Raw genomic sequence first — 27,000 nt, 5'->3', positions numbered from 1 at the left:
GGCAACTTTTTTCAGCAATGCAAAAATACATTTCTACCTAGGTTTGCCGTGACCCGGATTCGAACCGGGGTTGCTGCGACCACAACGCAGAGTACTAACCACTATACGATCACGGCAGGTTTTCAGTTGTGTGTGGTTAGCTTTATTTTATCTTATTTGTCTATTTTATTTTATTTAGTACTTTCCCCCTTGATCCATAACTGTTGCACAGCAGTTTCCTTCGGGATTAAACTTCAAACTGCATTTCTACCTAGGTTTGCCATGACCCGAATTCTAACCGGGGTTCCTGCGACCACAACGCAGAGTACTAACCACTATACGATCACGGCAGGTTGCTGCTTTCTGCGGTTAGCTTTATTTGATCTTATTTGTCTATTTCATTTTATTTAGTACTTTCCTCCTTGTTCCATAACTGTTGCACAGCAGTTTCCTTCGGGATTAAACTACAAACTGCATTTCTACCTAGGTTTGCCATGACACGAATTCTAACCAGGGTTCCTGCGACCACAACGCAGAGTACTAACCACTATACGATCACGGCAGGTATCTGCTTTCCGCGGTTAGCTTTATTTTATCTTATTTTTCTATTTTATTTTATTTAGTACTTTCCCCCTTGTTCCATAACTGTTACTATAAACTGCAATTCTACCTCGGTTTGCCATGACCCGAATTCTAACAGGGGTTGCTGCGACCACAACGCAGAATACTAACCACTATATGATCACGGCAGGTTGCTGCTTTCTGTTGTGTGTGGTTAGCTTTATTTTGTTTTGTTTTGTTTTGTTTTGTTTTGTTTAGTTTTGTTTTGTTTTTTTTTGTACTTTCCCCCTTGTTCCATAACTGTTGCACAGCAGTTTCCTTCGGGATAAATACAGCCTCTTGAATCTTGAATTTTGCATCTTTTCCCCAATTATGTGATTGAAAACACCTTCAAATCCCAAGGATAGTATATCTAGCTCTGCTGCATGTGGCTTCGATGTATGTTTTTTTGTGTTTGGAGCAAAATCATTGACAGGAAAGACAAAGCGGAAGAGGAACTTTCCTTTTGGTGCTGCAAGATAAGACGGTGTGTGGCATCTTTGGGGCATAAGTGTGCTGGGATACTCAGGGAGTAGAGAGAAGAAGTTTTAAAGGTTTCCTGTTCTGCAGCAGTGGGAGAGCTGAGAAACATCAGAAGCTGAAGCTTGCATGCCGAGCTAGCTAGGAGTTGAACCTAGAATCTTCTGATCCGTACTCAGACGCGTTATCCATTGCGCCACTAGCCCTTCATGAAAGCAAAAGGAGTGTGGCAGAGTTTCCCCAAAAAGGGCCCTTCCAACAGCTTTTAAAGGTTTACAGGAGTAGGCCTTCAGAGTCTCTGTACACATAAGCTCGACCCATCCTTCGAGCCGGAATTGAACCAGCGACCTAAGGATAACTGGTGTTGGGCACCTACAGTCCTCCGCTCTACCAACTGAGCTATCGAAGGGAGCGTCGGCAGAGGTTCTTGTCATCAGCTGTAGGAATGCAAGTAATGAGGCTTTAGCTAAGTGTCCTGGGACACCTGCAGTTCTGTGCTGTACCAAATGAGTTATGGAAAGGAGCCAGGGGCTTGGCCTGTTTATCAGTTAAATAAATGCAAAAAGTGATGAGAAACCATCAGTTTCGGATGCGTTTCAGATAAAACCAGCATCAGTTTCTAACATGCATTTAGTCGTTACAAAACATATCTGGCATCTATATTCAATTCAATTCAATTCAATTCAATTTTATTTATATAGCGCCAGATTACAACAATTGTCATCTCAAGGCACTTAAGTAATATAGTCCAATTCAAGCCAATTGGAATTCAATTCATTGTAATCATAATCCAATTAATTCATATAGAGCTAATTAAAAAAATTAATATCCTAGCTAAGGAAACCAACAGATTGCACCGAAATGTGTCTTCAGTCCAATCTCCCGTCCTGAGCGTGCCTGTGGCAACTGTGGAAAGGAACGACTCCCTTTTAACAGGAAGAAACCTCTGGCAGAACCAGACTCAGGAAGGGTGGCCATCCGCCTCGACCAGCTGGGGTTTGAGAAGACAGAAAAGAGGGAAAAGAGGGGGGAAAAACACCATAACGCCATTCAAAGGATATCTGTTGGAACAGGGAAACATAGGTTAATAACCACAATAATGTCACATGTACATAAAATCAATTTTGAAATTAAACAGGGGGAAAAAGAGAGCAAAGTGAGGAAAGGTGTGACAGATGAGGTCCCCCAGCAGTCTAAGCCTATAGCAGCTTAACTATGGGATGTTTCAGGATTACCTGAGCCATCCCTAACTATAAGCTTTATCGAAAAGAAAAGTTTTAAGCCTAATCTTAAAAGTGGAAAGGGTGTCTGCTTCCCGGACATTTACTGGCAGCTTATTCCACAAGAGAGGGGCCTGATAACTGAAGGCTCTACCTCCCATTCTACTTTTAGAAACTCTGGGAACAACAAGTAAACCTGCAGTTTGGGAGCGAAGTGCTCTGTTAGGAAAATATTGTACAATGAGATCTTTAAGATATGATGGAGTTCGGTCAGTAAGAGCTTTATATGTGAGGAGAAGAATCTTAAATTCTATTCTGAATTTAACAGGGAGCCAATGAAGAGAAGCTAAAACTGGAGAAACATGATCTCTCCTGTTAGTTCTCATCAGAACTCTGGCTGCAGCATTTTGGATCAGCTGGAGGCTTTTCAGAGAATATGTGGGACAGCCCAATAATAAGGAATTACAGTAGTCCAATCTTGAAGTAACAAATGCATGAACTAGTTTCTCTGCATCACCTTGAGACAGGATGTTCCTGATTTTGGCAATATTACGAAGGTGAAAGAAGGCAGTCCTAGAAACCAGTTTTATATGTGCGTCAAATGATAAATTCTGGTCAAAAATAACTCCAAGGTTCCTCACTGTAGAACTAGAAGCCAAGGAAATACCATCTAGAGTAACTATATAACTAGACAATTTCTCCCTGAAGCGCTCAGGTCCAAAGAGAACAACTTCAGTTTTGTCTGAATTTAAAAGCAGACAGTTCTGAGTCATCCAGGTCTTTATGTCTTTAAGACAGGCTTGTAGCCTGACCAACCTGTAGGTTTCATCTGGTTTCATAGATAAGTACAGCTGAGTATCATCAGCATAACAATGGAAATTTATGCCATGCTGTCTGATAATGTTACCTAATGGAAGCATGTATAAAGTAAAAAGAATCGGTCCAAGCACAGAACCCTGAGGAACTCCATGACTTACTCCAACGTGTGAGGAAGATTCCTCATTTACAAGAACAAACTGGAATCTATCAGATAAATATGACTTAAACCAGCCTAATGCAGTTCCTTTAATCCCAATAACATGTTCAAGTCTCTGTAACAGAATGCTGTGATCGATCGTATCAAATGCAGCACTGAGATCCAACAGGACAAGCACAGAAACAAGTCCGCTATCAGAAGCTAACAGGAGATCATTGGTAACTTTCACCAGTGCCGTTTCTGTGCTATGATGCACTCTGAATCCTGACTGAAACTCTTCAAACAGATTATTTCTATGTAAATGATCACAAAGTTGAACTGCAACTATTTTTTCAAGAACTTTGGACAAAAAAGGGAGATTGGATATAGGTCGATAATTAGCCAACACTTCTGAATCAAGAGTAGGTTTTTTAAGTAAAGGTTTAATTACAGCAACCTTAAAAGTCTGAGGTACATATCCTATCAACAAAGACCGATTGATCAAATCCAATATGGAAGTGTCAATTAAGGGGAAAACCTCCTTGAACAGTCTGGTTGGGATTGGGTTGATGGTTTAGAAGAGACTATTGCTGTTGTTAGCTCAGAAAGATCAACTGGACAGAAGCTGTCTAAATACAATTCAGGTTCGAAAGATACTTCTAAAGCTGCTCTACTTGATGATACATCAGTGATAATAATGGGAAGGATTCCATTAATCTTCTCTCTGATAGAAACAATTTTATTGATGAAGAATCTCATGAAATCATCACTGCTGAGAGTTAAAGGAATACATGGCTCAACAGAGCTCGGAGTCTTTGTCAGTCTGGCAACAGTGCTGAAAATGAAATGAAACTTATATGGGTAAGTCTCCACTTCGTCCAACACAGATGTTGATACTTTCAGGCGTTTGATGTGGGACAGATGCCTTTAGACAGAAATTCCCAAAAAGATGGAGACGTTCAAGCTCAAAGTGGCAACTTTTTTCAGCAATGCAAAAATACATTTCTACCTAGGTTTGCCGTGACTCGGATACGAACCGGGGTTGCTGCGACCACAACGCAGAGAACTAACCACTATACGATCACGGCAGGTTTTCAGTTGTGTGTGGTTAGCTTTATTTTATCTTATTTGTCTATTTTATTTTATTTAGTACTTTCCCCCTTGATCCATAACTGTTGCACAGCAGTTTCCTTCGGGATTAAACTTCAATCTGCATTTCTACCTAGGTTTGCCATGACCCAAATTCTAACCGGGGTTCCTGCGACCACAACGCTGAGTACTAACCACTATACGATCACGGCAGGTTGCTGCTTTCCGCGGTTAGCTTTATTTTATCTTATTTTTCTATTTTATTTTATTTAGTACTTTTCCCCTTGTTCCATAACTGTTACTACAAACTGCAATTCTACCTCGGTTTGCCATGACTCGAATTCTAACCAGGGTTGCTGCGACCACAACGCAGAATACTAACCACTATATGATCACGGCAGGTTACTGCTTTCTGTTGTGTGTGGTTAGCTTTATTTTATTGTTTTGTTTTGTTTTGTTTTGTACTTTCCCCCTTGTTCCATAACTGTTGCACAGCAGTTTCCTTCGGGATTAAACTACAAACTGCATTTCTACCTAGGTTTGCCATGACCCAAATTCTAACCAGGGTTCCTGCGACCACAACGCAGAGTACTAACCACTATACGATCACGGCAGGTATCTGCTTTCCGCGGTTAGCTTTATTTGATCTTATTTTTCTATTTTATTTTATTTAGTACTTTCCCCCTTGTTCCATAACTGTTACTATAAACTGCAATTCTACCTCGGTTTGCCATGACCCGAATTCTAACAGGGGTTGCTGCGACCACAACGCAGAATACTAACCACTATATGATCACGGCAGGTTGCTGCTTTCTGTTGTGTGTGGTTAGCTTTATTTTATTGTTTTGTTTTGTTTTGTTTTGTTTTGTTTTGTTTTGTTTTGTTTTGTTTTGTTTTGTTTTGTTTTGTTTTGTTTTGTTTTGTTTTGTTTTGTTTTGTTTTGTTTTGTTTTGTTTTGGTTTGGTTTGTTTTGTTTTGTACTTTCCCCCTTGTTCCATAACTGTTGCACAGCAGTTTCCTTCGGGATAAATACAGCCTCTTGAATCTTGAATTTTGCATCTTTTCCCCAATTATGTGATTGAAAATACCTTCAAATCCCAAGGATAGTATATCTAGCTCTGCTGCATGTGGCTTCGATGTATGTTTTTTTGTGTTTGGAGCAAAATCATTGACAGGAAAGACAAAGCGGAAGAGGAACTTTCCTTTTGGTGCTGCAAGATAAGACGGTGTGTGGCATCTTTGGGGCATAAGTGTGCTGGGATACTCAGGGAGTAGAGAGAAGAAGTTTTAAAGGTTTCCTGTTCTGCAGCAGTGGGAGAGCTGAGAAACATCAGAAGCTGAAGCTTGCATGCCGAGCTAGCTAGGAGTTGAACCTAGAATCTTCTGATCCGTACTCAGACGCGTTATCCATTGCGCCACTAGCCCTTCATGAAAGCAAAAGGAGTGTGGCAGAGTTTCCCCAAAAAGGGCCCTTCCAACAGCTTTTAAAGGTTTACAGGAGTAGGCCTTCAGAGTCTCTGTACACATAAGCTCGACCCATCCTTCGAGCCGGAATTGAACCAGCGACTGGTGTTAACTGGTGGATAACTGGTGTTGGGCACCTACAGTCCTCCGCTCTACCAACTGAGCTATCGAAGGGAGCGTCGGCAGAGGTTCTTGTCATCAGCTGTAGGAATGCAAGTAATGAGGCTTTAGCTAAGTGTCCTGGGACACCTGCAGTTCTGTGCTGTACCAAATGAGTTATGGAAAGGAGCCAGGGGCTTGGCCTGTTTATCAGTTAAATAAATGCAAAAAGTGATGAGAAACCATCAGTTTCGGATGCGTTTCAGATAAAACCAGCATCAGTTTCTAACATGCATTTAGTCGTTACAAAACATATCTGGCATCTATATGGGTAAGTCTCCACTTGGTCCAACACAGATGTTGATACTTTCAGGCGTTTGATGTGGGACAGATGCCTTTAGACAGAAATTCCCAAAAAGATGGAGACGTTCAAGCTCAAAGTGGCAACTTTTTTCAGCAATGCAAAAATATATTTCTACCTAGGTTTGCCGTGACCCGGATTCGAACCGGGGTTGCTGCGACCACAACGCAGAGTACTAACCACTATACGATCACGGCAGGTTTTCAGTTGTGTGTGGTTAGCTTTATTTTATCTTATTTGTCTATTTTATTTTATTTAGTACTTTCCCCCTTGATCCATAACTGTTGCACAGCAGTTTCCTTCGGGATTAAACTTCAATCTGCATTTCTACCTAGGTTTGCCATGACCCGAATTCTAACCGGGGTTCCTGCGACCACAACGCAGAGTACTAACCACTATACGATCACGGCAGGTTGCTGCTTTCCGCGGTTAGCTTTATTTTATCTTATTTTTCTATTTTATTTTATTTAGTACTTTCCCCCTTGTTCCATAACTGTTACTACAAACTGCAATTCTACCTCGGTTTGCCATGACCCGAATTCTAACCAGGGTTGCTGCGACCACAACGCAGAATACTAACCACTATATGATCACGGCAGGTTACTGCTTTCTGTTGTGTGTGGTTAGCTTTATTTTATTGTTTTGTTTTGTTTTGTTTTGTTTTGTTTTGTTTTGTTTTGTTTTGTTTTGTTTTGTTTTGTTTTGTTTTGTTTTGTTTTGTTTTGTTTTGTTTTGGTTTGTTTTGTTTTGTACTTTCCCCCTTGTTCCATAACTGTTGCACAGCAGTTTCCTTCGGGATAAATACAGCCTCTTGAATCTTGAATTTTGCATCTTTTCCCCAATTATGTGATTGAAAACACCTTCAAATCCCAAGGATAGTATATCTAGCTCTGCTGCATGTGGCTTCGATGTATGTTTTTTTGTGTTTGGAGCAAAATCATTGACAGGAAAGACAAAGCGGAAGAGGAACTTTCCTTTTGGTGCTGCAAGATAAGACGGTGTGTGGCATCTTTGGGGCATAAGTGTGCTGGGATACTCAGGGAGTAGAGAGAAGAAGTTTTAAAGGTTTCCTGTTCCACAGCAGTGGGAGAGCTGAGAAACATCAGAAGCTGAAACTTGCATGCTGAGCTAGCTAGGAGTTGAACCTAGAATCTTCTGATCCGTACTCAGACGCATTATCCATTGCGCCACTAGCCCTTCATGAAAGCAAAAGGAGTGTGGCAGAGTTTCCCCAAAAAGGGCCCTTCCAACAGCTTTTAAAGGTTTACAGGAGTAGGCCTTCAGAGTCTCTGTACACATAAGCTCGACCCATCCTTCGAGCCGGAATTGAACCAGCGACCTAAGGATAACTGGTGTTGGGCACCTACAGTCCTCCGCTCTACCAACTGAGCTATCGAAGGGAGCGTCGGCAGAGGTTCTTGTCATCAGCTGTAGGAATGCAAGTAATGAGGCTTTAGCTAAGTGTCCTGGGACACCTGCAGTTCTGTGCTGTACCAAATGAGTTATGGAAAGGAGCCAGGGGCTTGGCCTGTTTATCAGTTAAATAAATGCAAAAAGTGATGAGAAACCATCAGTTTCGGATGCGTTTCAGATAAAACCAGCATCAGTTTCTAACATGCATTTAGTCGTTACAAAACATATCTGGCATCTATATGGGTAAGTCTCCACTTGGTCCAACACAGATGTTGATACTTTCAGGCGTTTGATGTGGGACAGATGCCTTTAGACAGAAATTCCCAAAAAGATGGAGACGTTCAAGCTCAAAGTGGTAACTTTTTTCAGCAATGCAAAAATACATTTCTACCTAGGTTTGCCGTGACCCGGATTCGAACCGGGGTTGCTGCGACCACAACGCAGAGTACTAACCACTATACGATCACGGCAGGTTTTCAGTTGTGTGTGGTTAGCTTTATTTTATCTTATTTGTCTATTTTATTTTATTTAGTACTTTCCCCCTTGTTCCATAACTGTTACTATAAACTGCAATTCTACCTCGGTTTGCCATGACCCGAATTCTAACAGGGGTTGCTGCGACCACAACGCAGAATACTAACCACTATATGATCACGGCAGGTTGCTGCTTTCTGTTGTGTGTGGTTAGCTTTATTTTATTGTTTTGTTTTGTTTTGTTTTGTTTTGTTTTGTTTTGTTTTGTTTTGTTTTGTTTTGTTTTGTTTTGTTTTGTTTTGTTTTGTTTTGTACTTTCCCCCTTGTTCCATAACTGTTGCACAGCAGTTTCCTTCGGGATAAATACAGCCTCTTGAATCTTGAATTTTGCATCTTTTCCCCAATTATGTGATTGAAAACACCTTCAAATCCCAAGGATAGTATATCTAGCTCTGCTGCATGTGGCTTCGATGTATGTTTTTTTGTGTTTGGAGCAAAATCATTGACAGGAAAGACAAAGCGGAAGAGGAACTTTCCTTTTGGTGCTGCAAGATAAGACGGTGTGTGGCATCTTTGGGGCATAAGTGTGCTGGGATACTCAGGGAGTAGAGAGAAGAAGTTTTAAAGGTTTCCTGTTCTGCAGCAGTGGGAGAGCTGAGAAACATCAGAAGCTGAAGCTTGCATGCCGAGCTAGCTAGGAGTTGAACCTAGAATCTTCTGATCTGTACTCAGACGCGTTATCCATTGCGCCACTAGCCCTTCATGAAAGCAAAAGGAGTGTGGCAGAGTTTCCCCAAAAAGGGCCCTTCCAACAGCTTTTAAAGGTTTACAGGAGTAGGCCTTCAGAGTCTCTGTACACATAAGCTCGACCCATCCTTCGAGCCGGAATTGAACCAGCGACCTAAGGATAACTGGTGTTGGGCACCTACAGTCCTCCGCTCTACCAACTGAGCTATCGAAGGGAGCGTCGGCAGAGGTTCTTGTCATCAGCTGTAGGAATGCAAGTAATGAGGCTTTAGCTAAGTGTCCTGGGACACCTGCAGTTCTGTGCTGTACCAAATGAGTTATGGAAAGGAGCCAGGGGCTTGGCCTGTTTATCAGTTAAATAAATGCAAAAAGTGATGAGAAACCATCAGTTTCGGATGCGTTTCAGATAAAACCAGCATCAGTTTCTAACATGCATTTAGTCGTTACAAAACATATCTGGCATCTATATGGGTAAGTCTCCACTTGGTCCAACACAGATGTTGATACTTTCAGGCGTTTGATGTGGGACAGATGCCTTTAGACAGAAATTCCCAAAAAGATGGAGACGTTCAAGCTCAAAGTGGCAACTTTTTTCAGCAATGCAAAAATACATTTCTACCTAGGTTTGCCGTGACTCGGATTCAAACCGGGGTTGCTGCGACCACAACGCAGAGTACTAACCACTATACGATCACGGCAGGTATCTGCTTTCCGCGGTTAGCTTTATTTTATCTTATTTTTCTATTTTATTTTATTTAGTACTTTCCCCCTTGTTCCATAACTGTTACTATAAACTGCAATTCTACCTCGGTTTGCCATGACCCGAATTCTAACAGGGGTTGCTGCGACCACAACGCAGAATACTAACCACTATATGATCACGGCAGGTTGCTGCTTTCTGTTGTGTGTGGTTAGCTTTATTTTATTTTATTGTTTTGTTTTGTTTTGTTTTGTTTTGTTTTGTTTTGTTTTGTTTTGTACTTTCCCCCTTGTTCCATAACTGTTGCACAGCAGTTTCCTTCGGGATAAATACAGCCTCTTGAATCTTGAATTTTGCATCTTTTCCCCAATTATGTGATTGAAAACACCTTCAAATCCCAAGGATAGTATATCTAGCTCTGCTGCATGTGGCTTCGATGTATGTTTTTTTGTGTTTGGAGCAAAATCATTGACAGGAAAGACAAAGCGGAAGAGGAACTTTCCTTTTGGTGCTGCAAGATAAGACGGTGTGTGGCATCTTTGGGGCATAAGTGTGCTGGGATACTCAGGGAGTAGAGAGAAGAAGTTTTAAAGGTTTCCTGTTCTGCAGCAGTGGGAGAGCTGAGAAACATCAGAAGCTGAAGCTTGCATGCCGAGCTAGCTAGGAGTTGAACCTAGAATCTTCTGATCCGTACTCAGACGCTTTATCCATTGCGCCACTAGCCCTTCATGAAAGCAAAAGGAGTGTGGCAGAGTTTCCCCAAAAAGGGCCCTTCCAACAGCTTTTAAAGGTTTACAGGAGTAGGCCTTCAGAGTCTCTGTACACATAAGCTCGACCCATCCTTTGAGGCGGAATTGAACAAGCGACCTAAGGATAACTGGTGTTGGGCACCTACAGTCCTCCGCTCTACCAACTGAGCTATCGAAGGGAGCGTCGGCAGAGGTTCTTGTCATCACCTGTAGTAATGCAAGTAATGAGGCTTTAGCTAAGTGTCCTTGGACACCTGCAGTTCTGTGCTGTACCAAATGAGTTATGGAAAGGAGCCAGGGGCTTGGCCTGTTTATCAGTTAAATAAATGCAAAAAGTGATGAGAAACCATCAGTTTCGGATGCGTTTCAGATAAAACCAGCATCAGTTTCTAACATGCATTTAGTCGTTACAAAACATATCTGGCATCTATATGGGTAAGTCTCCACTTGGTCCAACACAGATGTTGATACTTTCAGGCGTTTGATGTGGGACAGATGCCTTTAGACAGAAATTCCCAAAAAGATGGAGACGTTCAAGCTCAAAGTGGCAACTTTTTTCAGCAATGCAAAAATACATTTCTACCTAGGTTTGCCGTGACTCGGATTCGAACCGGGGTTGCTGCGACCACAACGCAGAGTACTAACCACTATACGATCACGGCAGGTTTTCAGTTGTGTGTGGTTAGCTTTATTTTATCTTATTTGTCTATTTTATTTTATTTAGTACTTTCCCCCTTGATCCATAACTGTTGCACAGCAGTTTCCTTCGGGATTAAACTTCAATCTGCATTTCTACCTAGGTTTGCCATGACCCGAATTCTAACCGGGGTTCCTGCGACCACAACGCAGAGTACTAACCACTATACGATCACGGCAGGTTGCTGCTTTCCGCGGTTAGCTTTATTTTATCTTATTTTTCTATTTTATTTTATTTAGTACTTTCCCCCTTGTTCCATAACTGTTACTACAAACTGCAATTCTACCTCGGTTTGCCATGACCCGAATTCTAACCAGGGTTGCTGCGACCACAACGCAGAATACTAACCACTATATGATCACGGCAGGTTACTGCTTTCTGTTGTGTGTGGTTAGCTTTATTTTACTGTTTTGTTTTGTTTTGTTTTGTTTTGTTTTGTTTTGTTTTGTTTTGTTTTGTTTTGTTTTGTTTTGTTTTGTTTTGTTTTGTTTTGTTTTGTTTTGTTTTGTTTTGTTTTGTTTTGTACTTTCCCCCTTGTTCCATAACTGTTGCACAGCAGTTTCCTTCGGGATAAATACAGCCTCTTGAATCTTGAATTTTGCATCTTTTCCCCAATTATGTGATTGAAAACACCTTCAAATCCCAAGGATAGTATATCTAGCTCTGCTGCATGTGGCTTCGATGTATGTTTTTTTGTGTTTGGAGCAAAATCATTGACAGGAAAGACAAAGCGGAAGAGGAACTTTCCTTTTGGTGCTGCAAGATAAGACGGTGTGTGGCATCTTTGGGGCATAAGTGTGCTGGGATACTCAGGGAGTAGAGAGAAGAAGTTTTAAAGGTTTCCTGTTCTGCAGCAGTGGGAGAGCTGAGAAACATCAGAAGCTGAAGCTTGCATGCCGAGCTAGCTAGGAGTTGAACCTAGAATCTTCTGATCCGTACTCAGACGCGTTATCCATTGCGCCACTAGCCCTTCATGAAAGCAAAAGGAGTGTGGCAGAGTTTCCCCAAAAAGGGCCCTTCCAACAGCTTTTAAAGGTTTACAGGAGTAGGCCTTCAGAGTCTCTGTACACATTAGCTCGACCCATCCTTCGAGCCGGAATTGAACCAGCGACCTAAGGATAACTGGTGTTGGGCACCTACAGTCCTCCGCTCTACCAACTGAGCTATCGAAGGGAGCGACGGCAGAGGTTCTTGTCATCAGCTGTAGGAATGCAAGTAATGAGGCTTTAGCTAAGTGTCCTGGGACACCTGCAGTTCTGTGCTGTACCAAATGAGTTATGGAAAGGAGCCAGGGGCTTGGCCTGTTTATCAGTTAAATAAATGCAAAAAGTGATGAGAAACCATCAGTTTCGGATGCGTTTCAGATAAAACCAGCATCAGTTTCTAACATGCATTTAGTCGTTACAAAACATATCTGGCATCTATATGGGTAAGTCTCCACTTGGTCCAACACAGATGTTGATACTTTCAGGCGTTTGATGTGGGACAGATGCCTTTAGACAGAAATTCCCAAAAAGATGGAGACGTTCAAGCTCAAAGTGGCAACATTTTTCAGCAATTCAAAAATACATTTCTACCTAGGTTTGCCGTGACCCGGATTCGAACCGGGGTTGCTGCGACCACAACGCAGAGTACTAACCACTATACGATCACGGCAGGTTTTCAGTTGTGTGTGGTTAGCTTTATTTTATCTTATTTGTCTATTTTATTTTATTTAGTACTTTCCCCCTTGATCCATAACTGTTGCACAGCAGTTTCCTTCGGGATTAAACTTCAATCTGCATTTCTACCTAGGTTTGCCATGACCCGAATTCTAACCGGGGTTCCTGCGACCACAACGCAGAGTACTAACCACTATACGATCACGGCAGGTTGCTGCTTTCTGCGGTTAGCTTTATTTGATCTTATTTGTCTATTTCATTTTATTTAGTACTTTCCTCCTTGTTCCATAACTGTTGCACAGCAGTTTCCTTCGGGATTAAACTACAAACTGCATTTCTACCTAGGTTTGCCATGACCCAAATTCTAACCAGGGTTCCTGCGACCACAACGCAGAGTACTAACCACTATACGATCACGGCAGGTATCTGCTTTCCGCGGTTAGCTTTATTTTATCTTATTTTTCTATTTTATTTTATTTAGTACTTTCCCCCTTGTTCCATAACTGTTACTATAAACTGCAATTCTACCTCGGTTTGCCATGACCCGAATTCTAACAGGGGTTGCTGCGACCACAACGCAGAATACTAACCACTATATGATCACGGCAGGTTGCTGCTTTCTGTTGTGTGTGGTTAGCTTTATTTTATTGTTTTGTTTTGTTTTGTTTTGTTTTGTTTTGTTTTGTTTTGTTTTGTTTTGTTTTGTTTTGTTTTGTTTTGTTTTGTTTTGTTTTGTTTTGTTTTGTACTTTCCCCCTTGTTCCATAACTGTTGCACAGCAGTTTCCTTCGGGATAAATACAGCCTCTTGAATCTTGAATTTTGCATCTTTTCCCCAATTATGTGATTGAAAACACCTTCAAATCCCAAGGATAGTATATCTAGCTCTGCTGCATGTGGCTTCGATGTATGTTTTTTTGTGTTTGGAGCAAAATCATTGACAGGAAAGACAAAGCGGAAGAGGAACTTTCCTTTTGGTGCTGCAAGATAAGACGGTGTGTGGCATCTTTGGGGCATAAGTGTGCTGGGATACTCAGGGAGTAGAGAGAAGAAGTTTTAAAGGTTTCCTGTTCTGCAGCAGTGGGAGAGCTGAGAAACATCAGAAGCTGAAGCTTGCATGCCGAGCTAGCTAGGAGTTGAACCTAGAATCTTCTGATCCGTACTCAGACGCGTTATCCATTGCGCCACTAGCCCTTCATGAAAGCAAAAGGAGTGTGGCAGAGTTTCCCCAAAAAGGGCCCTTCCAACAGCTTTTAAAGGTTTACAGGAGTAGGCCTTCAGAGTCTCTGTACACATAAGCTCGACCCATCCTTCGAGCCGGAATTGAACCAGCGACCTAAGGATAACTGGTGTTGGGCACCTACAGTCCTCCGCTCTACCAACTGAGCTATCGAAGGGAGCGTCGGCAGAGGTTCTTGTCATCAGCTGTAGTAATGCAAGTAATGAGGCCTTAGCTAAGTGTCCTGGGACACCTGCAGTTCTGTGCTGTACCAAATGAGTTATGGAAAGGAGCCAGGGGCTTGGCCTGTTTATCAGTTAAATAAATGCAAAAAGTGATGAGAAACCATCAGTTTCGGATGCGTTTCAGATAAAACCAGCATCAGTTTCTAACATGCATTTAGTCGTTACAAAACATATCTGGCATCTATATGGGTAAGTCTCCACTTGGTCCAACACAGATGTTGATACTTTCAGGCGTTTGATGTGGGACAGATGCCTTTAGACAGAAATTCCCAAAAAGATGGAGACGTTCAAGCTCAAAGTGGCAACTTTTTTCAGCAATGCAAAAATACATTTCTACCTAGGTTTGCCGTGACTCGGATTCGAACCGGGGTTGCTGCGACCACAACGCAGAGTACTAACCACTATTCGATCACGGCAGGTTGCTGCTTTCCGCGGTTAGCTTTATTTTATCTTATTTTTCTATTTTATTTTATTTAGTACTTTCCCCCTTGTTCCATAACTGTTACTACAAACTGCAATTCTACCTCGGTTTGCCATGACCCGAATTCTAACCAGGGTTGCTGCGACCACAACGCAGAATACTAACCACTATATGATCACGGCAGGTTACTGCTTTCTGTTGTGTGTGGTTAGCTTTATTTTACTGTTTTGTTTTGTTTTGTTTTGTTTTGTTTTGTTTTGTTTTGTTTTGTTTTGTTTTGTTTTGTTTTGTTTTGTTTTGTTTTGTACTTTCCCCCTTGTTCCATAACTGTTGCACAGCAGTTTCCTTCGGGATAAATACAGCCTCTTGAATCTTGAATTTTGCATCTTTTCCCCAATTATGTGATTGAAAACACCTTCAAATCCCAAGGATAGTATATCTAGCTCTGCTGCATGTGGCTTCGATGTATGTTTTTTTGTGTTTGGAGCAAAATCATTGACAGGAAAGACAAAGCGGAAGAGGAACTTTCCTTTTGGTGCTGCAAGATAAGACGGTGTGTGGCATCTTTGGGGCATAAGTGTGCTGGGATACTCAGGGAGTAGAGAGAAGAAGTTTTAAAGGTTTCCTGTTCTGCAGCAGTGGGAGAGCTGAGAAACATCAGAAGCTGAAGCTTGCATGCCGAGCTAGCTAGGAGTTGAACCTAGAATCTTCTGATCCGTACTCAGACGCGTTATCCATTGCGCCACTAGCCCTTCATGAAAGCAAAAGGAGTGTGGCAGAGTTTCCCCAAAAAGGGCCCTTCCAACAGCTTTTAAAGGTTTACAGGAGTAGGCCTTCAGAGTCTCTGTACACATAAGCTCGACCCATCCTTCGAGCCGGAATTGAACCAGCGACCTAAGGATAACTGGTGTTGGGCACCTACAGTCCTCCGCTCTACCAACTGAGTTATCGAAGGGAGCGACGGCAGAGGTTCTTGTCATCAGCTGTAGGAATGCAAGTAATGAGGCTTTAGCTAAGTGTCCTGGGACACCTGCAGTTCTGTGCTGTACCAAATGAGTTATGGAAAGGAGCCAGGGGCTTGGCCTGTTTATCAGTTAAATAAATGCAAAAAGTGATGAGAAACCATCAGTTTCGGATGCGTTTCAGATAAAACCAGCATCAGTTTCTAACATGCATTTAGTCGTTACAAAACATATCTGGCATCTATATGGGTAAGTCTCCACTTGGTCCAACACAGATGTTGATACTTTCAGGCGTTTGATGTGGGACAGATGCCTTTAGACAGAAATTCCCAAAAAGATGGAGACGTTCAAGCTCAAAGTGGCAACTTTTTTCAGCAATGCAAAAATACATTTCTACCTAGGTTTGCCGTGACCCGGATTCGAACCGGGGTTGCTGCGACCACAACGCAGAGTACTAACCACTATACGATCACGGCAGGTTTTCAGTTGTGTGTGGTTAGCTTTATTTCATCTTATTTGTCTATTTTATTTTATTTAGTACTTTCCCCCTTGATCCATAACTGTTGCACAGCAGTTTCCTTCGGGATTAAACTTCAATCTGCATTTCTACCTAGGTTTGCCATGACCCGAATTCTAACCGGGGTTCCTGCGACCACAACGCAGAGTACTAACCACTATACGATCACGGCAGGTTGCTGCTTTCTGCGGTTAGCTTTATTTGATCTTATTTGTCTATTTCATTTTATTTAGTACTTTCCTCCTTGTTCCATAACTGTTGCACAGCAGTTTCCTTCGGGATTAAACTACAAACTGCATTTCTACCTAGGTTTGCCATGACCCAAATTCTAACCAGGGTTCCTGCGACCACAACGCAGAGTACTAACCACTATACGATCACGGCAGGTATCTGCTTTCCGCGTTTAGCTTTATTTTATCTTATTTTTCTATTTTATTTTATTTAGTACTTTCCCCCTTGTTCCATAACTGTTACTATAAACTGCAATTCTACCTCGGTTTGCCATGACCCGAATTCTAACAGGGGTTGCTGCGACCACAACGCAGAATACTAACCACTATATGATCACGGCAGGTTGCTGCTTTCTGTTGTGTGTGGTTAGCTTTATTTTATTGTTTTGTTTTGTTTTGTTTTGTTTTGTTTTGTTTTGTTTTGTTTTGTTTTGTTTTGTTTTGTTTTGTTTTGTTTTGTTTTGTTTTGTTTTGTTTTGTTTTGTACTTTCCCCCTTGTTCCATAACTGTTGCACAGCAGTTTCCTTCGGGATAAATACAGCCTCTTGAATCTTGAATTTTGCATCTTTTCCCCAATTATGTGATTGAAAACACCTTCAAATCCCAAGGATAGTATATCTAGCTCTGCTGCATGTGGCTTCGATGTATGTTTTTTTGTGTTTGGAGCAAAATCATTGACAGGAAAGACAAAGCGGAAGAGGAACTTTCCTTTTGGTGCTGCAAGATAAGACGGTGTGTGGCATCTTTGGGGCATAAGTGTGCTGGGATACTCAGGGAGTAGAGAGAAGAAGTTTTAAAGGTTTCCTGTTCTGCAGCAGTGGGAGAGCTGAGAAACATCAGAAGCTGAAGCTTGCATGCCGAGCTAGCTAGGAGTTGAACCTAGAATCTTCTGATCCGTACTCAGACGCGTTATCCATTGCGCCACTAGCCCTTCATGAAAGCAAAAGGAGTGTGGCAGAGTTTCCCCAGAAAGGGCCCTTCCAACAGCTTTTAAAGGTTTACAGGAGTAGGCCTTCAGAGTCTCTGTACACATAAGCTCAACCCATCCTTCGAGCCGGAATTGAACCAGCGACCTAAGGATAACTGGTGTTGGGCACCTACAGTCCTCCGCTCTACCAACTGAGCTATCGAAGGGAGCGACGGCCGAGGTTCTTGTCATCAGCTGTAGGAATGCAAGTAATGAGGCTTTAGCTAAGTGTCCTGGGACACCTGCAGTTCTGTGCTGTACCAAATGAGTTATGGAAAGGACCAAGGGGCTTGGCCTGTTTATCAGTTAAATAAATGCAAAAAGTGATGAGAAACCATCAGTTTCGGATGCGTTTCAGATAAAACCAGCATCAGTTTCTAACATGCATTTAGTCGTTACAAAACATATCTGGCATCTATATGGGTAAGTCTCCACTTGGTCCAACACAGATGTTGATACTTTCAGGCGTTTGATGTGGGACAGATGCCTTTAGACAGAAATTCCCAAAAAGATGAAGACGTTCAAGCTCAAAGTGGCAACTTTTTTCAGCAATGCAAAAATACATTTCTACCTAGGTTTGCCGTGACCCGGATTCGAACCGGGGTTGCTGCGACCACAACGCAGAGTACTAACCACTATACGATCACGGCAGGTTTTCAGTTGTGTGTGGTTAGCTTTATTTTATCTTATTTGTCTATTTTATTTTATTTAGTACTTTCCCCCTTGATCCATAACTGTTGCACAGCAGTTTCCTTCGGGATTAAACTTCAATCTGCATTTCTACCTAGGTTTGCCATGACCCGAATTCTAACCGGGGTTCCTGCGACCACAACGCAGAGTACTAACCACTATACGATCACGGCAGGTTGCTGCTTTCTGCGGTTAGCTTTATTTGATCTTATTTGTCTATTTCATTTTATTTAGTACTTTCCTCCTTGTTCCATAACTGTTGCACAGCAGTTTCCTTCGGGATTAAACTACAAACTGCATTTCTACCTAGGTTTGCCATGACCCAAATTCTAACCAGGGTTCCTGCGACCACAACGCAGAGTACTAACCACTATACGATCACGGCAGGTATCTGCTTTCCGCGGTTAGCTTTATTTTATCTTATTTTTCTATTTTATTTTATTTAGTACTTTCCCCCTTGTTCCATAACTGTTACTATAAACTGCAATTCTACCTCGGTTTGCCATGACCCGAATTCTAACAGGGGTTGCTGCGACCACAACGCAGAATACTAACCACTATATGATCACGGCAGGTTGCTGCTTTCTGTTGTGTGTGGTTAGCTTTATTTTATTGTTTTGTTTTGTTTTGTTTTGTTTTGTTTTGTTTTGTTTTGTTTTGTTTTGTTTTGTTTTGTTTTGTTTTGTTTTGTTTTGTTTTGTTTTGTTTTGTTTTGTTTTGTTTTGTTTTGTACTTTCCCCCTTGTTCCATAACTGTTGCACAGCAGTTTCCTTCGGGATAAATACAGCCTCTTGAATCTTGAATTTTGCATCTTTTCCCCAATTATGTGATTGAAAACACCTTCAAATCCCAAGGATAGTATATCTAGCTCTGCTGCATGTGGCTTCGATGTATGTTTTTTTGTGTTTGGAGCAAAATCATTGACAGGAAAGACAAAGCGGAAGAGGAACTTTCCTTTTGGTGCTGCAAGATAAGACGGTGTGTGGCATCTTTGGGGCATAAGTGTGCTGGGATACTCAGGGAGTAGAGAGAAGAAGTTTTAAAGGTTTCCTGTTCTGCAGCAGTGGGAGAGCTGAGAAACATCAGAAGCTGAAGCTTGCATGCCGAGCTAGCTAGGAGTTGAACCTAGAATCTTCTGATCCGTACTCAGACGCGTTATCCATTGCGCCACTAGCCCTTCATGAAAGCAAAAGGAGTGTGGCAGAGTTTCCCCAGAAAGGGCCCTTCCAACAGCTTTTAAAGGTTTACAGGAGTAGGCCTTCAGAGTCTCTGTACACATAAGCTCAACCCATCCTTCGAGCCGGAATTGAACCAGCGACCTAAGGATAACTGGTGTTGGGCACCTACAGTCCTCCGCTCTACCAACTGAGCTATCGAAGGGAGCGACGGCCGAGGTTCTTGTCATCAGCTGTAGGAATGCAAGTAATGAGGCTTTAGCTAAGTGTCCTGGGACACCTGCAGTTCTGTGCTGTACCAAATGAGTTATGGAAAGGACCAAGGGGCTTGGCCTGTTTATCAGTTAAATAAATGCAAAAAGTGATGAGAAACCATCAGTTTCGGATGCGTTTCAGATAAAACCAGCATCAGTTTCTAACATGCATTTAGTCGTTACAAAACATATCTGGCATCTATATGGGTAAGTCTCCACTTGGTCCAACACAGATGTTGATACTTTCAGGCGTTTGATGTGGGACAGATGCCTTTAGACAGAAATTCCCAAAAAGATGAAGACGTTCAAGCTCAAAGTGGCAACTTTTTTCAGCAATGCAAAAATACATTTCTACCTAGGTTTGCCGTGACCCGGATTCGAACCGGGGTTGCTGCGACCACAACGCAGAGTACTAACCACTATACGATCACGGCAGGTTTTCAGTTGTGTGTGGTTAGCTTTATTTTATCTTATTTGTCTATTTTATTTTATTTAGTACTTTCCCCCTTGATCCATAACTGTTGCACAGCAGTTTCCTTCGGGATTAAACTTCAATCTGCATTTCTACCTAGGTTTGCCATGACCCGAATTCTAACCGGGGTTCCTGCGACCACAACGCAGAGTACTAACCACTATACGATCACGGCAGGTTGCTGCTTTCTGCGGTTAGCTTTATTTGATCTTATTTGTCTATTTCATTTTATTTAGTACTTTCCTCCTTGTTCCATAACTGTTGCACAGCAGTTTCCTTCGGGATTAAACTACAAACTGCATTTCTACCTAGGTTTGCCATGACCCAAATTCTAACCAGGGTTCCTGCGACCACAACGCAGAGTACTAACCACTATACGATCACGGCAGGTATCTGCTTTCCGCGTTTAGCTTTATTTTATCTTATTTTTCTATTTTATTTTATTTAGTACTTTCCCCCTTGTTCCATAACTGTTACTACAAACTGCAATTCTACCTCGGTTTGCCATGACCCGAATTCTAACCAGGGTTGCTGCGACCACAACGCAGAATACTAACCACTATATGATCACGGCAGGTTACTGCTTTCTGTTGTGTGTGGTTAGCTTTATTTTACTGTTTTGTTTTGTTTTGTTTTGTTTTGTTTTGTTTTGTTTTGTTTTGTTTTGTTTTGTTTTGTTTTGTTTTGTTTTGTTTTGTTTTGTTTTGTTTTGTTTTGTTTTGTTTTGTTTTGTACTTTCCCCCTTGTTCCATAACTGTTGCACAGCAGTTTCCTTCGGGATAAATACAGCCTCTTGAATCTTGAATTTTGCATCTTTTCCCCAATTATGTGATTGAAAACACCTTCAAATCCCAAGGATAGTATATCTAGCTCTGCTGCATGTGGCTTCGATGTATGTTTTTTTGTGTTTGGAGCAAAATCATTGACAGGAAAGACAAAGCGGAAGAGGAACTTTCCTTTTGGTGCTGCAAGATAAGACGGTGTGTGGCATCTTTGGGGCATAAGTGTGCTGGGATACTCAGGGAGTAGAGAGAAGAAGTTTTAAAGGTTTCCTGTTCTGCAGCAGTGGGAGAGCTGAGAAACATCAGAAGCTGAAGCTTGCATGCCGAGCTAGCTAGGAGTTGAACCTAGAATCTTCTGATCCGTACTCAGACGCGTTATCCATTGCGCCACTAGCCCTTCATGAAAGCAAAAGGAGTGTGGCAGAGTTTCCCCAAAAAGGGCCCTTCCAACAGCTTTTAAAGGTTTACAGGAGTAGGCCTTCAGAGTCTCTGTACACATAAGCTCGACCCATCCTTCGAGCCGGAATTGAACCAGCGACCTAAGGATAACTGGTGTTGGGCACCTACAGTCCTCCGCTCTACCAACTGAGTTATCGAAGGGAGCGACGGCAGAGGTTCTTGTCATCAGCTGTAGGAATGCAAGTAATGAGGCTTTAGCTAAGTGTCCTGGGACACCTGCAGTTCTGTGCTGTACCAAATGAGTTATGGAAAGGAGCCAGGGGCTTGGCCTGTTTATCAGTTAAATAAATGCAAAAAGTGATGAGAAACCATCAGTTTCGGATGCGTTTCAGATAAAACCAGCATCAGTTTCTAACATGCATTTAGTCGTTACAAAACATATCTGGCATCTATATGGGTAAGTCTCCACTTGGTCCAACACAGATGTTGATACTTTCAGGCGTTTGATGTGGGACAGATGCCTTTAGACAGAAATTCCCAAAAAGATGGAGACGTTCAAGCTCAAAGTGGCAACTTTTTTCAGCAATGCAAAAATACATTTCTACCTAGGTTTGCCGTGACCCGGATTCGAACCGGGGTTGCTGCGACCACAACGCAGAGTACTAACCACTATACGATCACGGCAGGTTTTCAGTTGTGTGTGGTTAGCTTTATTTCATCTTATTTGTCTATTTTATTTTATTTAGTACTTTCCCCCTTGATCCATAACTGTTGCACAGCAGTTTCCTTCGGGATTAAACTTCAATCTGCATTTCTACCTAGGTTTGCCATGACCCGAATTCTAACCGGGGTTCCTGCGACCACAACGCAGAGTACTAACCACTATACGATCACGGCAGGTTGCTGCTTTCTGCGGTTAGCTTTATTTGATCTTATTTGTCTATTTCATTTTATTTAGTACTTTCCTCCTTGTTCCATAACTGTTGCACAGCAGTTTCCTTCGGGATTAAACTACAAACTGCATTTCTACCTAGGTTTGCCATGACCCAAATTCTAACCAGGGTTCCTGCGACCACAACGCAGAGTACTAACCACTATACGATCACGGCAGGTATCTGCTTTCCGCGTTTAGCTTTATTTTATCTTATTTTTCTATTTTATTTTATTTAGTACTTTCCCCCTTGTTCCATAACTGTTACTATAAACTGCAATTCTACCTCGGTTTGCCATGACCCGAATTCTAACAGGGGTTGCTGCGACCACAACGCAGAATACTAACCACTATATGATCACGGCAGGTTGCTGCTTTCTGTTGTGTGTGGTTAGCTTTATTTTATTGTTTTGTTTTGTTTTGTTTTGTTTTGTTTTGTTTTGTTTTGTTTTGTTTTGTTTTGTTTTGTTTTGTTTTGTTTTGTTTTGTTTTGTTTTGTTTTGTTTTGTTTTGTACTTTCCCCCTTGTTCCATAACTGTTGCACAGCAGTTTCCTTCGGGATAAATACAGCCTCTTGAATCTTGAATTTTGCATCTTTTCCCCAATTATGTGATTGAAAACACCTTCAAATCCCAAGGATAGTATATCTAGCTCTGCTGCATGTGGCTTCGATGTATGTTTTTTTGTGTTTGGAGCAAAATCATTGACAGGAAAGACAAAGCGGAAGAGGAACTTTCCTTTTGGTGCTGCAAGATAAGACGGTGTGTGGCATCTTTGGGGCATAAGTGTGCTGGGATACTCAGGGAGTAGAGAGAAGAAGTTTTAAAGGTTTCCTGTTCTGCAGCAGTGGGAGAGCTGAGAAACATCAGAAGCTGAAGCTTGCATGCCGAGCTAGCTAGGAGTTGAACCTAGAATCTTCTGATCCGTACTCAGACGCGTTATCCATTGCGCCACTAGCCCTTCATGAAAGCAAAAGGAGTGTGGCAGAGTTTCCCCAAAAAGGGCCCTTCCAACAGCTTTTAAAGGTTTACAGGAGTAGGCCTTCAGAGTCTCTGTACACATAAGCTCGACCCATCCTTCGAGCCAGAATTGAACCAGCGACCTAAGGATAACTGGTGTTGGGCACCTACAGTCCTCCGCTCTACCAACTGAGCTATCGAAGGGAGCGTCGGCAGAGGTTCTTGTCATCAGCTGTAGGAATGCAAGTAATGAGGCTTTAGCTAAGTGTCCTGGGACACCTGCAGTTCTGTGCTGTACCAAATGAGTTATGGAAAGGAGCCAGGGGCTTGGCCTGTTTATCAGTTAAATAAATGCAAAAAGTGATGAGAAACCATCAGTTTCGGATGCGTTTCAGATAAAACCAGCATCAGTTTCTAACATGCATTTAGTCGTTACAAAACATATCTGGCATCTATATGGGTAAGTCTCCACTTGGTCCAACACAGATGTTGATACTTTCAGGCGTTTGATGTGGGACAGATGCCTTTAGACAGAAATTCCCAAAAAGATGAAGACGTTCAAGCTCAAAGTGGCAACTTTTTTCAGCAATGCAAAAATACATTTCTACCTAGGTTTGCCGTGACCCGGATTCGAACCGGGGTTGCTGCGACCACAACGCAGAGTACTAACCACTATACGATCACGGCAGGTTTTCAGTTGTGTGTGGTTAGCTTTATTTTATCTTATTTGTCTATTTTATTTTATTTAGTACTTTCCCCCTTGATCCATAACTGTTGCACAGCAGTTTCCTTCGGGATTAAACTTCAATCTGCATTTCTACCTAGGTTTGCCATGACCCGAATTCTAACCGGGGTTCCTGCGACCACAACGCAGAGTACTAACCACTATACGATCACGGCAGGTTGCTGCTTTCTGCGGTTAGCTTTATTTGATCTTATTTGTCTATTTCATTTTATTTAGTACTTTCCTCCTTGTTCCATAACTGTTGCACAGCAGTTTCCTTCGGGATTAAACTACAAACTGCATTTCTACCTAGGTTTGCCATGACCCAAATTCTAACCAGGGTTCCTGCGACCACAACGCAGAGTACTAACCACTATACGATCACGGCAGGTATCTGCTTTCCGCGGTTAGCTTTATTTTATCTTATTTTTCTATTTTATTTTATTTAGTACTTTCCCCCTTGTTCCATAACTGTTACTATAAACTGCAATTCTACCTCGGTTTGCCATGACCCGAATTCTAACAGGGGTTGCTGCGACCACAACGCAGAATACTAACCACTATATGATCACGGCAGGTTGCTGCTTTCTGTTGTGTGTGGTTAGCTTTATTTTATTGTTTTGTTTTGTTTTGTTTTGTTTTGTTTTGTTTTGTTTTGTTTTGTTTTGTTTTGTTTTGTTTTGTTTTGTTTTGTTTTGTTTTGTTTTGTACTTTCCCCCTTGTTCCATAACTGTTGCACAGCAGTTTCCTTCGGGATAAATACAGCCTCTTGAATCTTGAATTTTGCATCTTTTCCCCAATTATGTGATTGAAAACACCTTCAAATCCCAAGGATAGTATATCTAGCTCTGCTGCATGTGGCTTCGATGTATGTTTTTTTGTGTTTGGAGCAAAATCATTGACAGGAAAGACAAAGCGGAAGAGGAACTTTCCTTTTGGTGCTGCAAGATAAGACGGTGTGTGGCATCTTTGGGGCATAAGTGTGCTGGGATACTCAGGGAGTAGAGAGAAGAAGTTTTAAAGGTTTCCTGTTCTGCAGCAGTGGGAGAGCTGATAAACATCAGAAGCTGAAGCTTGCATGCCGAGCTAGCTAGGAGTTGAACCTAGAATCTTCTGATCCGTACTCAGACGCGTTATCCATTGCGCCACTAGCCCTTCATGAAAGCAAAAGGAGTGTGGCAGAGTTTCCCCAAAAAGGGCCCTTCCAACAGCTTTTAAAGGTTTACAGGAGTAGGCCTTCAGAGTCTCTGTACACATAAGCTCGACCCATCCTTCGAGCCGGAATTGAACCAGCGACCTAAGGATAACTGGTGTTGGGCACCTACAGTCCTCCGCTCTACCAACTGAGCTATCGAAGGGAGCGTCGGCAGAGGTTCTTGTCATCAGCTGTAGGAATGCAAGTAATGAGGCTTTAGCTAAGTGTCCTGGGACACCTGCAGTTCTGTGCTGTACCAAATGAGTTATGGAAAGGAGCCAGGGGCTTGGCCTGTTTATCAGTTAAATAAATGCAAAAAGTGATGAGAAACCATCAGTTTCGGATGCGTTTCAGATAAAACCAGCATCAGTTTCTAACATGCATTTAGTCGTTACAAAACATATCTGGCATCTATATGGGTAAGTCTCCACTTGGTCCAACACAGATGTTGATACTTTCAGGCGTTTGATGTGGGACAGATGCCTTTAGACAGAAATTCCCAAAAAGATGAAGACGTTCAAGCTCAAAGTGGCAACTTTTTTCAGCAATGCAAAAATACATTTCTACCTAGGTTTGCCGTGACCCGGATTCGAACCGGGGTTGCTGCGACCACAACGCAGAGTACTAACCACTATACGATCACGGCAGGTTTTCAGTTGTGTGTGGTTAGCTTTATTTTATCTTATTTGTCTATTTTATTTTATTTAGTACTTTCCCCCTTGATCCATAACTGTTGCACAGCAGTTTCCTTCGGTATTAAACTTCAATCTGCATTTCTACCTAGGTTTGCCATGACCCGAATTCTAACCGGGGTTCCTGCGACCACAACGCAGAGTACTAACCACTATACGATCACGGCAGGTTGCTGCTTTCTGCGGTTAGCTTTATTTGATCTTATTTGTCTATTTCATTTTATTTAGTACTTTCCTCCTTGTTCCATAACTGTTACACAGCAGTTTCCTTCGGGATTAAACTACAAACTGCATTTCTACCTAGGTTTGCCATGACCCAAATTCTAACCAGGGTTCCTGCGACCACAACGCAGAGTACTAACCACTATACGATCACGGCAGGTATCTGCTTTCCGCGGTTAGCTTTATTTTATCTTATTTTTCTATTTTATTTTATTTAGTACTTTCCCCCTTGTTCCATAACTGTTACTATAAACTGCAATTCTACCTCGGTTTGCCATGACCCGAATTCTAACAGGGGTTGCTGCGACCACAACGCAGAATACTAACCACTATATGATCACGGCAGGTTGCTGCTTTCTGTTGTGTGTGGTTAGCTTTATTTTACTGTTTTGTTTTGTTTTGTTTTGTTTTGTTTTGTTTTGTTTTGTTTTGTTTTGTTTTGTTTTGTTTTGTTTTGTTTTGTTTTGTTTTGTTTTGTTTTGTTTTGTTTTGTACTTTCCCCCTTGTTCCATAACTGTTGCACAGCAGTTTCCTTCGGGATAAATACAGCCTCTTGAATCTTGAATTTTGCATCTTTTCCCCAATTATGTGATTGAAAACACCTTCAAATCCCAAGGATAGTATATCTAGCTCTGCTGCATGTGGCTTCGATGTATGTTTTTTTGTGTTTGGAGCAAAATCATTGACAGGAAAGACAAAGCGGAAGAGGAACTTTCCTTTTGGTGCTGCAAGATAAGACGGTGTGTGGCATCTTTGGGGCATAAGTGTGCTGGGATACTCAGGGAGTAGAGAGAAGAAGTTTTAAAGGTTTCCTGTTCTGCAGCAGTGGGAGAGCTGAGAAACATCAGAAGCTGAAGCTTGCATGCCGAGCTAGCTAGGAGTTGAACCTAGAATCTTCTGATCCGTACTCAGACGCGTTATCCATTGCGCCACTAGCCCTTCATGAAAGCAAAAGGAGTGTGGCAGAGTTTCCCCGAAAAGGGCCCTTCCAACAGCTTTTAAAGGTTTACAGGAGTAGGCCTTCAGAGTCTCTGTACACATAAGCTCGACCCATCCTTCGAGCCGGAATTGAACCAGCGACCTAAGGATAACTGGTGTTGGGCACCTACAGTCCTCCGCTCTACCAACTGAGTTATCGAAGGGAGCGACGGCAGAGGTTCTTGTCATCAGCTGTAGGAATGCAAGTAATGAGGCTTTAGCTAAGTGTCCTGGGACACCTGCAGTTCTGTGCTGTACCAAATGAGTTATGGAAAGGAGC

General features: G+C 42.1%; 34 non-coding genes across 34 annotated transcripts; all 34 read right to left on the bottom strand.

The window, feature by feature from the left end:
* Positions 1-44: 44 nt before the first annotated feature.
* Positions 45-116, bottom strand: trnah-gug (transfer RNA histidin (anticodon GUG)). The gene has a single exon. It is a non-coding gene; the product is annotated as a tRNA-His (tRNA).
* Positions 117-1,192: 1,076 nt separating this feature from the next.
* On the bottom strand, positions 1,193-1,265 carry trnar-acg (transfer RNA arginine (anticodon ACG)). Its single transcript has one exon. It is a non-coding gene; the product is annotated as a tRNA-Arg (tRNA).
* A 114-nt stretch (positions 1,266-1,379) lies between these two features.
* On the bottom strand, positions 1,380-1,468 carry trnay-gua (transfer RNA tyrosine (anticodon GUA)). The gene is given in 2 exon segments: positions 1,380-1,415; positions 1,432-1,468. It is a non-coding gene; the product is annotated as a tRNA-Tyr (tRNA).
* Positions 1,469-5,675: 4,207 nt separating this feature from the next.
* trnar-acg (transfer RNA arginine (anticodon ACG)) lies at positions 5,676-5,748 on the bottom strand. The gene has a single exon. It is a non-coding gene; the product is annotated as a tRNA-Arg (tRNA).
* Positions 5,749-6,372: 624 nt separating this feature from the next.
* trnah-gug (transfer RNA histidin (anticodon GUG)) lies at positions 6,373-6,444 on the bottom strand. The gene has a single exon. It is a non-coding gene; the product is annotated as a tRNA-His (tRNA).
* A 1,114-nt stretch (positions 6,445-7,558) lies between these two features.
* Positions 7,559-7,647, bottom strand: trnay-gua (transfer RNA tyrosine (anticodon GUA)). Its single transcript is given in 2 exon segments — positions 7,559-7,594; positions 7,611-7,647. It is a non-coding gene; the product is annotated as a tRNA-Tyr (tRNA).
* A 411-nt stretch (positions 7,648-8,058) lies between these two features.
* trnah-gug (transfer RNA histidin (anticodon GUG)) lies at positions 8,059-8,130 on the bottom strand. Its single transcript has one exon. It is a non-coding gene; the product is annotated as a tRNA-His (tRNA).
* Positions 8,131-8,820: 690 nt separating this feature from the next.
* trnac-aca (transfer RNA cysteine (anticodon ACA)) lies at positions 8,821-8,893 on the bottom strand. Its single transcript has one exon. It is a non-coding gene; the product is annotated as a tRNA-Cys (tRNA).
* Positions 8,894-9,007: 114 nt separating this feature from the next.
* trnay-gua (transfer RNA tyrosine (anticodon GUA)) lies at positions 9,008-9,096 on the bottom strand. The gene is given in 2 exon segments: positions 9,008-9,043; positions 9,060-9,096. It is a non-coding gene; the product is annotated as a tRNA-Tyr (tRNA).
* Positions 9,097-11,924: 2,828 nt separating this feature from the next.
* On the bottom strand, positions 11,925-11,997 carry trnar-acg (transfer RNA arginine (anticodon ACG)). Its single transcript has one exon. It is a non-coding gene; the product is annotated as a tRNA-Arg (tRNA).
* A 114-nt stretch (positions 11,998-12,111) lies between these two features.
* On the bottom strand, positions 12,112-12,200 carry trnay-gua (transfer RNA tyrosine (anticodon GUA)). Its single transcript is given in 2 exon segments — positions 12,112-12,147; positions 12,164-12,200. It is a non-coding gene; the product is annotated as a tRNA-Tyr (tRNA).
* A 411-nt stretch (positions 12,201-12,611) lies between these two features.
* trnah-gug (transfer RNA histidin (anticodon GUG)) lies at positions 12,612-12,683 on the bottom strand. The gene has a single exon. It is a non-coding gene; the product is annotated as a tRNA-His (tRNA).
* Positions 12,684-13,807: 1,124 nt separating this feature from the next.
* trnar-acg (transfer RNA arginine (anticodon ACG)) lies at positions 13,808-13,880 on the bottom strand. Its single transcript has one exon. It is a non-coding gene; the product is annotated as a tRNA-Arg (tRNA).
* A 114-nt stretch (positions 13,881-13,994) lies between these two features.
* trnay-gua (transfer RNA tyrosine (anticodon GUA)) lies at positions 13,995-14,083 on the bottom strand. The gene is given in 2 exon segments: positions 13,995-14,030; positions 14,047-14,083. It is a non-coding gene; the product is annotated as a tRNA-Tyr (tRNA).
* A 1,167-nt stretch (positions 14,084-15,250) lies between these two features.
* Positions 15,251-15,323, bottom strand: trnar-acg (transfer RNA arginine (anticodon ACG)). Its single transcript has one exon. It is a non-coding gene; the product is annotated as a tRNA-Arg (tRNA).
* A 114-nt stretch (positions 15,324-15,437) lies between these two features.
* Positions 15,438-15,526, bottom strand: trnay-gua (transfer RNA tyrosine (anticodon GUA)). The gene is given in 2 exon segments: positions 15,438-15,473; positions 15,490-15,526. It is a non-coding gene; the product is annotated as a tRNA-Tyr (tRNA).
* Positions 15,527-15,937: 411 nt separating this feature from the next.
* Positions 15,938-16,009, bottom strand: trnah-gug (transfer RNA histidin (anticodon GUG)). The gene has a single exon. It is a non-coding gene; the product is annotated as a tRNA-His (tRNA).
* A 1,129-nt stretch (positions 16,010-17,138) lies between these two features.
* trnar-acg (transfer RNA arginine (anticodon ACG)) lies at positions 17,139-17,211 on the bottom strand. Its single transcript has one exon. It is a non-coding gene; the product is annotated as a tRNA-Arg (tRNA).
* Positions 17,212-17,325: 114 nt separating this feature from the next.
* On the bottom strand, positions 17,326-17,414 carry trnay-gua (transfer RNA tyrosine (anticodon GUA)). The gene is given in 2 exon segments: positions 17,326-17,361; positions 17,378-17,414. It is a non-coding gene; the product is annotated as a tRNA-Tyr (tRNA).
* A 411-nt stretch (positions 17,415-17,825) lies between these two features.
* Positions 17,826-17,897, bottom strand: trnah-gug (transfer RNA histidin (anticodon GUG)). The gene has a single exon. It is a non-coding gene; the product is annotated as a tRNA-His (tRNA).
* Positions 17,898-19,041: 1,144 nt separating this feature from the next.
* trnar-acg (transfer RNA arginine (anticodon ACG)) lies at positions 19,042-19,114 on the bottom strand. Its single transcript has one exon. It is a non-coding gene; the product is annotated as a tRNA-Arg (tRNA).
* A 114-nt stretch (positions 19,115-19,228) lies between these two features.
* On the bottom strand, positions 19,229-19,317 carry trnay-gua (transfer RNA tyrosine (anticodon GUA)). The gene is given in 2 exon segments: positions 19,229-19,264; positions 19,281-19,317. It is a non-coding gene; the product is annotated as a tRNA-Tyr (tRNA).
* Positions 19,318-19,728: 411 nt separating this feature from the next.
* Positions 19,729-19,800, bottom strand: trnah-gug (transfer RNA histidin (anticodon GUG)). Its single transcript has one exon. It is a non-coding gene; the product is annotated as a tRNA-His (tRNA).
* Positions 19,801-20,944: 1,144 nt separating this feature from the next.
* On the bottom strand, positions 20,945-21,017 carry trnar-acg (transfer RNA arginine (anticodon ACG)). Its single transcript has one exon. It is a non-coding gene; the product is annotated as a tRNA-Arg (tRNA).
* Positions 21,018-21,131: 114 nt separating this feature from the next.
* Positions 21,132-21,220, bottom strand: trnay-gua (transfer RNA tyrosine (anticodon GUA)). Its single transcript is given in 2 exon segments — positions 21,132-21,167; positions 21,184-21,220. It is a non-coding gene; the product is annotated as a tRNA-Tyr (tRNA).
* A 411-nt stretch (positions 21,221-21,631) lies between these two features.
* trnah-gug (transfer RNA histidin (anticodon GUG)) lies at positions 21,632-21,703 on the bottom strand. The gene has a single exon. It is a non-coding gene; the product is annotated as a tRNA-His (tRNA).
* A 1,134-nt stretch (positions 21,704-22,837) lies between these two features.
* On the bottom strand, positions 22,838-22,910 carry trnar-acg (transfer RNA arginine (anticodon ACG)). Its single transcript has one exon. It is a non-coding gene; the product is annotated as a tRNA-Arg (tRNA).
* Positions 22,911-23,024: 114 nt separating this feature from the next.
* Positions 23,025-23,113, bottom strand: trnay-gua (transfer RNA tyrosine (anticodon GUA)). Its single transcript is given in 2 exon segments — positions 23,025-23,060; positions 23,077-23,113. It is a non-coding gene; the product is annotated as a tRNA-Tyr (tRNA).
* Positions 23,114-23,524: 411 nt separating this feature from the next.
* trnah-gug (transfer RNA histidin (anticodon GUG)) lies at positions 23,525-23,596 on the bottom strand. The gene has a single exon. It is a non-coding gene; the product is annotated as a tRNA-His (tRNA).
* A 1,119-nt stretch (positions 23,597-24,715) lies between these two features.
* trnar-acg (transfer RNA arginine (anticodon ACG)) lies at positions 24,716-24,788 on the bottom strand. The gene has a single exon. It is a non-coding gene; the product is annotated as a tRNA-Arg (tRNA).
* A 114-nt stretch (positions 24,789-24,902) lies between these two features.
* Positions 24,903-24,991, bottom strand: trnay-gua (transfer RNA tyrosine (anticodon GUA)). The gene is given in 2 exon segments: positions 24,903-24,938; positions 24,955-24,991. It is a non-coding gene; the product is annotated as a tRNA-Tyr (tRNA).
* Positions 24,992-25,402: 411 nt separating this feature from the next.
* Positions 25,403-25,474, bottom strand: trnah-gug (transfer RNA histidin (anticodon GUG)). The gene has a single exon. It is a non-coding gene; the product is annotated as a tRNA-His (tRNA).
* A 1,134-nt stretch (positions 25,475-26,608) lies between these two features.
* trnar-acg (transfer RNA arginine (anticodon ACG)) lies at positions 26,609-26,681 on the bottom strand. Its single transcript has one exon. It is a non-coding gene; the product is annotated as a tRNA-Arg (tRNA).
* Positions 26,682-26,795: 114 nt separating this feature from the next.
* Positions 26,796-26,884, bottom strand: trnay-gua (transfer RNA tyrosine (anticodon GUA)). Its single transcript is given in 2 exon segments — positions 26,796-26,831; positions 26,848-26,884. It is a non-coding gene; the product is annotated as a tRNA-Tyr (tRNA).
* Positions 26,885-27,000: the final 116 nt, after the last annotated feature.

The sequence above is a fragment of the Leuresthes tenuis genome, unplaced genomic scaffold (assembly GCF_036924035.1).
Source record: "Leuresthes tenuis unplaced genomic scaffold, fLeuTen1.0.hap1 SCAF_21, whole genome shotgun sequence".
In the NCBI taxonomy this organism is placed as follows: Eukaryota; Metazoa; Chordata; class Actinopteri; order Atheriniformes; family Atherinopsidae; genus Leuresthes; species Leuresthes tenuis.
The sequence above is the reverse complement of the archived record's forward strand: the minus strand, read 5'-3'. Positions and strand labels throughout refer to the sequence as shown.